Source organism: Phoenix dactylifera, chromosome 8, assembly GCF_009389715.1.
Source record: "Phoenix dactylifera cultivar Barhee BC4 chromosome 8, palm_55x_up_171113_PBpolish2nd_filt_p, whole genome shotgun sequence".
Lineage (NCBI taxonomy): Eukaryota > Viridiplantae > Streptophyta > Magnoliopsida > Arecales > Arecaceae > Phoenix > Phoenix dactylifera.
Window position 1 is genome coordinate 7,783,389 of NC_052399.1, and position 9,664 is coordinate 7,793,052.

Sequence of the window (9,664 nt, forward strand, 5' to 3'; positions counted from 1 at the left end):
AGCTTGAGTAACTTTTTAATAGAAAGTAATAGTGATAAATCTATGCATCAAAAAGAAGTTGTGATATCTTATTTACTCAAAGTATACATTGATGCCATCATTTTTGGTTCTACTAATGAAGATTTATATGAAGATTTTACTAAGATCATGCAAGGTGAGTTTGAAATATGTATGATGAATGAGTTAACATTTTCTCTCGAACTTCAAATTAAAACAAACAAGAAAGGGGATCTTCATTGACCAAAGTAAGTCCACAAGAAAACTCTTATAGAAGATTGGCATGAAGAAGGTATGTCTATGATCCCATCTTATAGAATTTGAAAAGGATGAGCAAGGTAGATCTATTATTTTCAAGCGGTATTAAAGCATGATAAAATAATTATTTTATCATATAGCTAGTAGACTAGATTCTATGCTCATTATGTGCCCTTGTGCATGACTTCAATCTAACTCTAATGAATCATATTTTATTGATAACAAATGAATCATAATCAGAATTTTGATAGAGACAACTGTTTAAGATAATTCAATTAGAACTTAACTTGTATACCCAATTAATAATTATCTTAAGCAAATAGAATCTAAGCTAAATTGATTCTGAAAATAAGAAATTGATTTGACCTTGATGAATCTTCCCTTCTTCAGCCAAAAATTTACACATAAGAAATCTAGTAGGTATTTGACTTGAAGAGTGCAGAATGAATCGGTAATTTTAGATACCTCTCTCATAAATTAGCTGAGCAAAGTCAATAACTTAAATCTTATTGTGGCATGATTAAAGTCTTTAATTATTAATTTCTTGATATCATGTCTATATATGTGTTGATTAACTTATGCTTTTAGAAATTATTTCATGGTTTGCCCAAATTAAAATATATCTTTGCCTATATCATAACCATGAAATACACAAGTTTATGCTTAAAATTTTGATTTAAAATAACTTGTGAGATGCTATGAATTCTTGAGCATAATGAAAATGTTGTTTGCATGATATACATCTATATGATACATAAGATTATTTCTTTATTCTGTTCTTTCATGTAAATTACTTGAGAATAATAAAAAGAGAGAGAGATAAAGAAATGAACATGAACATGATTCAAGGAAAGTAAAATCTAAGTAAAGGCAAATACTCCAATCTTAAGAAAAAGCAAAACAAGCATAATATATTCGGCACATTTGTGAAACTTGTGTGAGCACTCTTTTGGAAGGGATAAAATCTATAATTAATTACACTTAAACAGGAGAAGTTTGAGGTGAATATTTTAATCTTTCTATATTGCTCATCATAGGGATGGTGCCAATGGGGAGACTAGTAGTAGTACCCGGCACTATTTGACCCAACTATTCGGTGTAGGGTATATTAGGGATGGCACAAGAGGGAGGCTGGTGGTAGTACCTCGTGCCCCTTTCAACTCCACCAGATAGGAAGCAAATAGAGTATAGAGCATAAGAAAGTAAAAACGAAAAATAAAATCAAAATATTCATTGATTGGTTAAGAAAAGAAATTTTAAAAAAAAAAAATGAAAGTACATAAGAAGAATCAAATGAAGCTTCAATCACTTGAAAACACATCTTAAGGATAAAATCAATGTAGAATTATATTTAAATAGGAAAAGGTTATTTGAAAAGAATTGATTTTGATCCATGAAATACTTGTTATGATTGGCATGCTTTGAATTATGCGCTTACAATATTCAGATAACAAAGAACTTCCTTAAATATAAGGTGCAATGCTCCATGCTTGGATAAGTTGATTGAAACATGTTTTATCAACAACAAATTGATATTCATAACTTGGAATATGTTTTGACTTTGCACACAAGTTTTGCTTCACCCTTGCCTCAAAATAACTTGTGTTCCAAAGCTTAATGAAAATTGTTTTCACTTGTATTTGGATTCATCTTGTGTTCTTCTGATCAAAATTTTCTTCATTAAATCAGTTTCAATGCTTGAATGTTTGAAATACTACATAAAGTTTTTATAAGTAATATTAAAAAAAAATTTAGATTTATCGTTCACAATTATCTTTGAAATCTGAAAGTTAAATAGATTTATAAAAAGAAGAAGAGAAAGATATTTCTATTTAGGCAAAATGAATTGATCTTGATCTATCTTTCTACTTGCCTAACTTTGGTACATAATATCATAATACTTGTTAAAATATCCTCCATTTTGTACCGAAACTCAATATTAAATACAAAGATTCTGAATGTGCTCTAATGTATTTGAAATATGTGTTTTCAATCGTAATGATTTAAGATGAGCTACAATGTGGAAGATACATATCTCAATTTATAATTTTGAAAGCCTTCTTAAAAATTTTTATGAAATTCAGAGTGTGATTTTGCATAAGAGCTTAAACTTAATTTAAAAATGCTTATATCGTTACGTCTTTGTAACCTTAGTTATATGCTTCAATGATTGCATCATTTAGGAGAATAACTCAATATGATTCCTAAATGAAAATTTTAACTTAAGAAAAATAGAATTAATTTTGATGCCTTGGTTGATTGCTCCGATACGCATCTAAAACATATCATTTCTTATCTTTAAAGTGTACTAAAATTAGTCTAAATGATGTATTTTTCAATGATCTTGATTGCGAACAAATGTTTCTAAATATATGATTTTATTTTGATATTAAAAAGATCATTGTGTTTCATGTATACATTGCTGTGAATCTATGAGTAAGAAATTAAATTATATAAACATTCACTTGAATGATCTTCTATATCCCTTTCTGCATGATTGTTGCTTCCATCATTAATAAAAAAAAGCTATTTTTAAAAGAGAGTGAATGCTCTTAAAGCTAGAAATATTTTAACTCACTCAAATGACTCTTAAAAGAAAGAAAATGTAATTGCTTTTGAAAGAAATTGAGCTTCAAAAGAATTATTTTCTGATTAATATTTCAGTACATTTTCTCAAAGATTAAGAGGAAGCATAACTTGTTCTTGAAAGATGAAAAAGAGTGATTGCTATAAATTTTGAAAAACTCTAGATCACTTTACATTCTTGATATCATAGAATTTCAGTTTTATTCACGCTTATCATTAAAATCTGAAATTCAACAAAAAGAAAAGAATGATTAAAGAAGAATGCATCTTTTGAGGGGGAGCTTTAGACATATCAATCTCTCTAAATTTTGCATCTTATTCAAAAGTCACCATCATATCATGCATACCTTGAATATTTTATGAATTGATTTTGATGAACCTTCTTGTGTTGCCATTACTTGTCTTAGTTATATATAGCCTATACTTTGAGTTTAATTCTAATAGAGCGTTTATTAGCTCAAATGAATATGATTTGATACTTGCAAATATGCTCTCAATGGGTTAAGATTGAAAATATGCTGAATTTTGTAGAAAACATATTTTCAAGATTAACAATTTGAAAATTTTATTGAAAATTATCTTCAAATTCTAAACTCTTAAATGGAATGCTCAACTAAGGAGGAGAAATAAAATTTCAGGGAGAGAGATCATATGGAACTTAATCACATAAATCCATAACTGAAGGAGAGAGAAAGAATACTAAATGAGAAGTGATCCTAATACTCTCCAATATGTATTATCTGAAATTTAAATTTGAAAATCTTTATGATACACCTTGAGGCTTGTTATTTGGTTAGTATATCTTATGCATCAATCATGAACCAAATTGCAATTCAAACAGTTGATCTTAAGAGCCTCTAGTTTAATGAAAGAGGGGGAGAATAATGTGTTGAGCTAAATTTCCTTCAGTATCTCTTATGAACACAAATTTAAAGTAACTACTACATGTGATGGATTTATAAATTTTAAAATGCACCTAATTGGCAAATCAGCTGTTTTGAAAATTATTTAAAAAATGAATTCCATCTGTCTCTATTAGAAAATCTATTTTGGAATTCACTAATGAGTTCTTATTGGCTTGCACTTTAGAGTTTCTATCCTGTGCCAATTTTTTTTAATTGATTTTGATGTTATTCTCTTAAATGGAGCAAAAGAAAGTCTTTAAAAGAGCTCTAAAAGAACTTTCAAAACTTTGCATTTTATGTATGCTCTAAGATATATCATAAATTGTATGAATTCAAGTTTTGGTATTTGTGCCACAATGTTTTTATATCATAAAAGAACTTTGAAGTTATTAAGAATTAATGATCCAACATGATGTTATATTTTTCGAGTATATAAGTTTTGATATTATACTCCAAAAAATTGATTAGATTGCTCTCATGTTGCTATATATTTAATATATTGGGCAAAAGATCTTAAATGAACAAGCCTTCATAATTGTTATTAAAGATCTTTCAAAAAAAGAAGAAGGTTGGATTTTCATTCGTGCTTTCTTTGAATATCATTCTTGATACTCCTTGAATTAACTTGAAAAAGGTTCCACCTACACTTGATTTGAAAACTATCTTTGGAATCATATTCGATGTCCTAACATTATAATTTGCTCTGAAATCATCTTAATTGGCTCTGATCTATGCTCATTAATCTTATTCTGATATTATTGCCTTGAGTTATATGATTCATATTCTTGCAATAATTTGACATGCATTGACTGAAAATTAGAGTACAATAAGGAAAAGGAATATTTGAGTATCATTTGCTGCTTTATGCTTAATGTTTCATTATCTTGCAACCTTTTTGATGTTGTCAAAAAGGGGGAGAAATATCTGAGTATATGCTCATAATGTTTTATGTGTTGATTATGTTAAGTTGATTAAATCTAAAACATTATCACGAAGTATGTTTTAAATATGCATATTTTCTACTTCATGCAATTTAGCTATGCATTAGTTCTAAAACACAATCTATTTTATATTGCATATACTCCAAGTTTTGTCATCATCAAAAAGGGGAAGATTGCTGATCCAAAGATTGATTTTGATGATCACAAAATCTTGAAGTATAATTACTAATGTTTGTGTTGCAAGAAGAAAGATAATTTGTTTTGCAAAGAACATAGCAAGTTGGAAAAATACAAGAAGGCCTCAAAAGCTCTCAAGAAAAGTTGGAAGAAAGCCACAATTCATTGGCCCAAGTTTTAAGTTCAAAGGATTCAAGTTGGAGTAGCAAATTCAAAGAAAAATTCAAAAGAACAGTCCTCGAGTCGACTCCTGGAAGTTCAGAGTCGACTCTGGCACTCTGGAGTTTCAAGGAACAATGCTCGAGCCGACTCCTACTGTTCACGAGCCGACTCCCGCAGAAAAAGACAGAGAGTTGATTTTCAGCGCTACAGTGCTCGAGTCGACTCCAGCTACAGTCGAGTCGACTTCCAGCTACAGTGCTGGCAGATTCCTATTCACGAGTCGACTCCTACTTCAGTCGAGTCGACTCGAGCACGCTGGGAGGCATAACGGCTAGTTTTTTTCTCAACTCCAACGGCTCTATTTTTGTCTCTAACGACTAGATTTTTGTTCCTATGCCATCCAAAGCTATAAAATCAAGGGAAGAGCTAGGGGAGAAGTTAAGAAAGTGGGAGAGAACACATAGGGAAGAGATTTCAAAGAGAATTCAAGAGAAACCTCCCAAAAGCAAAAAAGGGCCATTCAAAGCAAAAGAGAGAGAAGAAGAACATCCGAGTGAATTCCAAAGCTTCCTCTCCAACTGTGTGCTGCCTCAGTGATCCTCTATCTCGTCGAAATCAGAAGAGGGTCAAGTAAAGAAGAAGCTAAGTTCCTTCATCTACAAAACTTGTTTGAGGGCTTCTTCTCTTTACTCTATTTATTTATATTTGTTATATCTGCTTGTTTGAGAAGCTTGTATTTGTTTTAAACTCCTATTCTAACATCTTGTAACTTGATTCAATCAAGGGATTGAATCAAGGGGTTAAGGGTTGTTGGTGAGCCAGTGAAAACCAACGTTGTAGGTTGTAGTTGGTAATCCGGGAAAAACCAACTGGGTTGGATTGTGAGCCCGTGAAAACAATCGGATTGGTTCTAGTCGGTGAGCCTGTGAAAACCGACCGAGTTCATTGTGATCTCATGAAAACAACAAGTTAGGTTGTGAGCTTGTAAAACAACCGGCTGTAATCTGAGGGATTATAGTAAAATTTTCAAAAGAACTTGGGGAGTGGATGTAGGTGCTGGGGTGCACCGAACCACTATACATCTTTGTGTTTGTGATGCCTTATCTCTTGTGTTTCATGCCTTACACTCATACTTGATTGTGTAATATCTTTAGGTTTGTTTTCTATTGATTTATAAGTGATTATTTAGAACTTGCTTAGCTTCCACTCCATTCTTGCCATTCACATAGATTAAAATTGAACATACAATTATAAGTTAATTTTAGATCAATTGCACCCTAAAGCCATAGTATAATTGCTCTAGCTTAATTTTTCACTGCTTTACTCATAACTGCCTAGAGCTTAAGTAAATAATATCTTATCATTCCACTGCATTCAATTCAAAGTTAATTAGGGAACATAATTTTTAGAAAACCCAATTCACCCCCCCTCTTGGGTTGTCACCTTGGGCAACATAATCACTATTCACTAATTACTATTTCACATGGAAGTATTTGTTAATTGTTATTTTATTATCTAATAGTTCTGTGAGCACCGAGCAATTCTATATAAAGAGGATTTCTTTCATATGCCATCGTTGTTGTTATTGGCTTATCGTATTTAATGTTATACAATAATGAAAAAAATCAAGGAAATATATGGCCAACTGATTAATTTTTTGGTCCAATTAATTTTGATTTAGTCAAGTTAGAGACACTACAATTATTTTTTTTGGGTCCAATTGTAGGTTGGTTGTGATTTCGGCGGTTTGGCTTTTTTTCGCCGTCGAGTTTGGCACTATTCGGCCTCTTCTTCCTGTCAAGTTCGGCACTTCTTGTCGAAATCTGAGTTTGTTTTTTATGACATAATCAAATTTTATCATTTTCGACTTTTTTATATCTTAATTTGTTTGTGGTGTATTTTTAATTGCTTTGTTTGATAATATTATTTTTAGATTAAAATATTTAATAAAAAATATGAATGTGGGTATGAAAAACTCAAAAAGAAAAGAAAAATTGATAAACTCATTCAATCTCAAAAAGGAGCTCTAAATAGATTTGTTGTCACAAACAAAGAAAAAACCACATCAAATTCAACTCAAGAATTAACAACAAAACTATAAAAATTTGATTAGTAATTTTGCATCTCAAAAAGCTAGACGGGTTATTTTTAAATAAAATTTTAAAGTATTGTACACTTATTAAAAAAATTTCATTATTTAAAAAAAAAAGGCCTCTCCTAGTGAGTTCGCCTTAGGCCCCTAAATGTTTTGGGCCGCCACTGGATAAAAGCCATGTACATTGCTATGTTTTTTACTAGCATCAACGTGGGTGCCTAGAAAAAATTGCACCCATTACCTCTACCCTCTACCACTTGTATTTTACGTACTTTTAACTAAGGAGACTAAAAACTTTCCTTTCTAAAGAAACTAACACCAAGCATGTTGAGAGAACAGAGAAACGAAAGTCCAATTAAACTATTTAAGAGTCAAATAAGAGAGTGCAATTTATTTAGCAGTGGAATTGGGAAAAAATGTAGAGTTTAATTTGTTTGGAAGTTTTATGAAACGAGTCAAATTTAATTGAAAAAAAGAGAGGAGAGAATACAGATATAATTAACATATGCAAGAAAGCTATAAGATAATTAACATCCTTTTTAAAATAATTAAAAGGAATACAAGATCATTGAAATATTTATGTATCTATTTAGGTGGTTGAAATAAGCATGGTAATACGTGAACAAACTGTAAAATCTACAACTACATCATCATTGTTTGAATATTTCTTGAGTAAGTTGTATGCAGAGAGTAATTTGAAAAATCAAGCCAAGAAAAATTAAGAACAATATGTATTTTTAATAATTTGGAGAACATTCTTACTGTGGTAAATCACTGAGCCAAGAACCTCCTTTGCAAGTGTCTAAGTTAGTTGTCTGATTGCATTTGACGTTCAACCATTTGAAAGTTAAATAATCATCTCCGGAAAGAAGCTCCTCACTTTCGAATTATCTCATGGAAAATGGCCACCATTTGGCTGACTTTATTTCTCTATAGGGCAGTTTCGTCTTTAAGGCCCTATTTGGGGGAGTTTTTGGAGGGCCAAAAAGCACTTTCTGGCCCTCCAAAAGTATTTTTAGATAAAAAATGGTGTTTGATAAAATTTTTGGAAAGCTGTTTCAGCTTTTGCGGGAAGCTGAAAACAGCTTTTAGGGAGAAGCTCCAATTTGGAGCTTTCCGAAAATGCTGTTTTCAGCTTTGTCGGGAAGCTATTTTTTGGACCAAAATACCCCCATTTAAATCACACTTTTCCCTCCAAAATCCTTATTCCGTCTCTTCCTTTCTCCCTTTCCCTCTCAATCTTCTTCTTCCTTTCTCTCTATTTGTTAGAGAGATAAATGGTCATTAGAATAATGAAAAATTAATTTACACTAATAATTATAATATTTTATATATTTATTATTATATTATACTATAAATATAATATAATATAATATTATATCATAATATATTGATATGTTATGTTAAATAATTTAATATTGTATTAAATTATTATTCTATAATACATAATATTATAGTACTATATTATAATAATATTATATTACATTACATTAATATTATACTATATCATATATTTATGTATTAATACATATTATATTTTATTATGCTCTATTATATAATACTGGTAATGTCCTTTATGGTCATTTTGTCACACAAAAGTACTTTCTCAGTTTATTTACCAAATACATGTTAAAATGCCACAGCACTTTAAAAATGTAGTTACCAAACAGCAAACAGCTTTTTATAAATGCTCTGCTTCAAACAGCTCTACTTCCAACAGCTCTACTTCCAAAAGCTCTACTACTAACAGCTCCCCCAAACAGGGCCTAAGCCAATTAGCCTCATCACTTTTTTTGCATGTATGTTATTGCCCAGTAGACAACCCAAGAAGAGGGGTGATCATGAATTGAGTTCTAAATAAAACTTAGATTCTTTTTGGATTGATCTAATGTGAATTGTGAAAACTTTCTTGGTTTTAAACTAAAGAGATTAATCAACCTATATAAGGAAGCAATAAAGTAGAGATGCTCAAAGAACTACAACACAAACATACGGAATTTATAGTGGTTTGGAGCCAACCTTGCTCCTACGTCCACTCCCCAAGCCTCACTTGGGAGTTCACTATAATCTCTAGGATTACACCCGGTTGTTTTACAAGCTCACAATCTAACTTGTTGTTTTCACGAGATCACAACGAACTCGATTAGTTTTCATAGGCTCACCGACTAGAACCAAACCGATTATTTTTCCGGGCTCACAATCCAATCCAGTTGGTTTTCTCCGAATTACCAACTACAACCTACACAATGTTGATTTTACATAGGCTCACCAACAACCCTTAATCCCCTTGATTCCATCCCCTGATCGAATCAAGAAACAAAAAACAGAATAAATGAGTTATAAAGTTACAGCACAATATAAACAATATGAAAAGGAAGAAGCTCTCAAACAGATTTTATGCTGAAGGAAGATGTGGCTTCTCCTTTTCTGCATCCTCTCTTGAAAATGCCGATGGTTGAGGATCAGATAATCGAGCCTTAAATGTGAAGAGTACTTCTGAAATCGATGTAAGCGTAGTTATAACTCTTTTCCTTTTAAAAAGG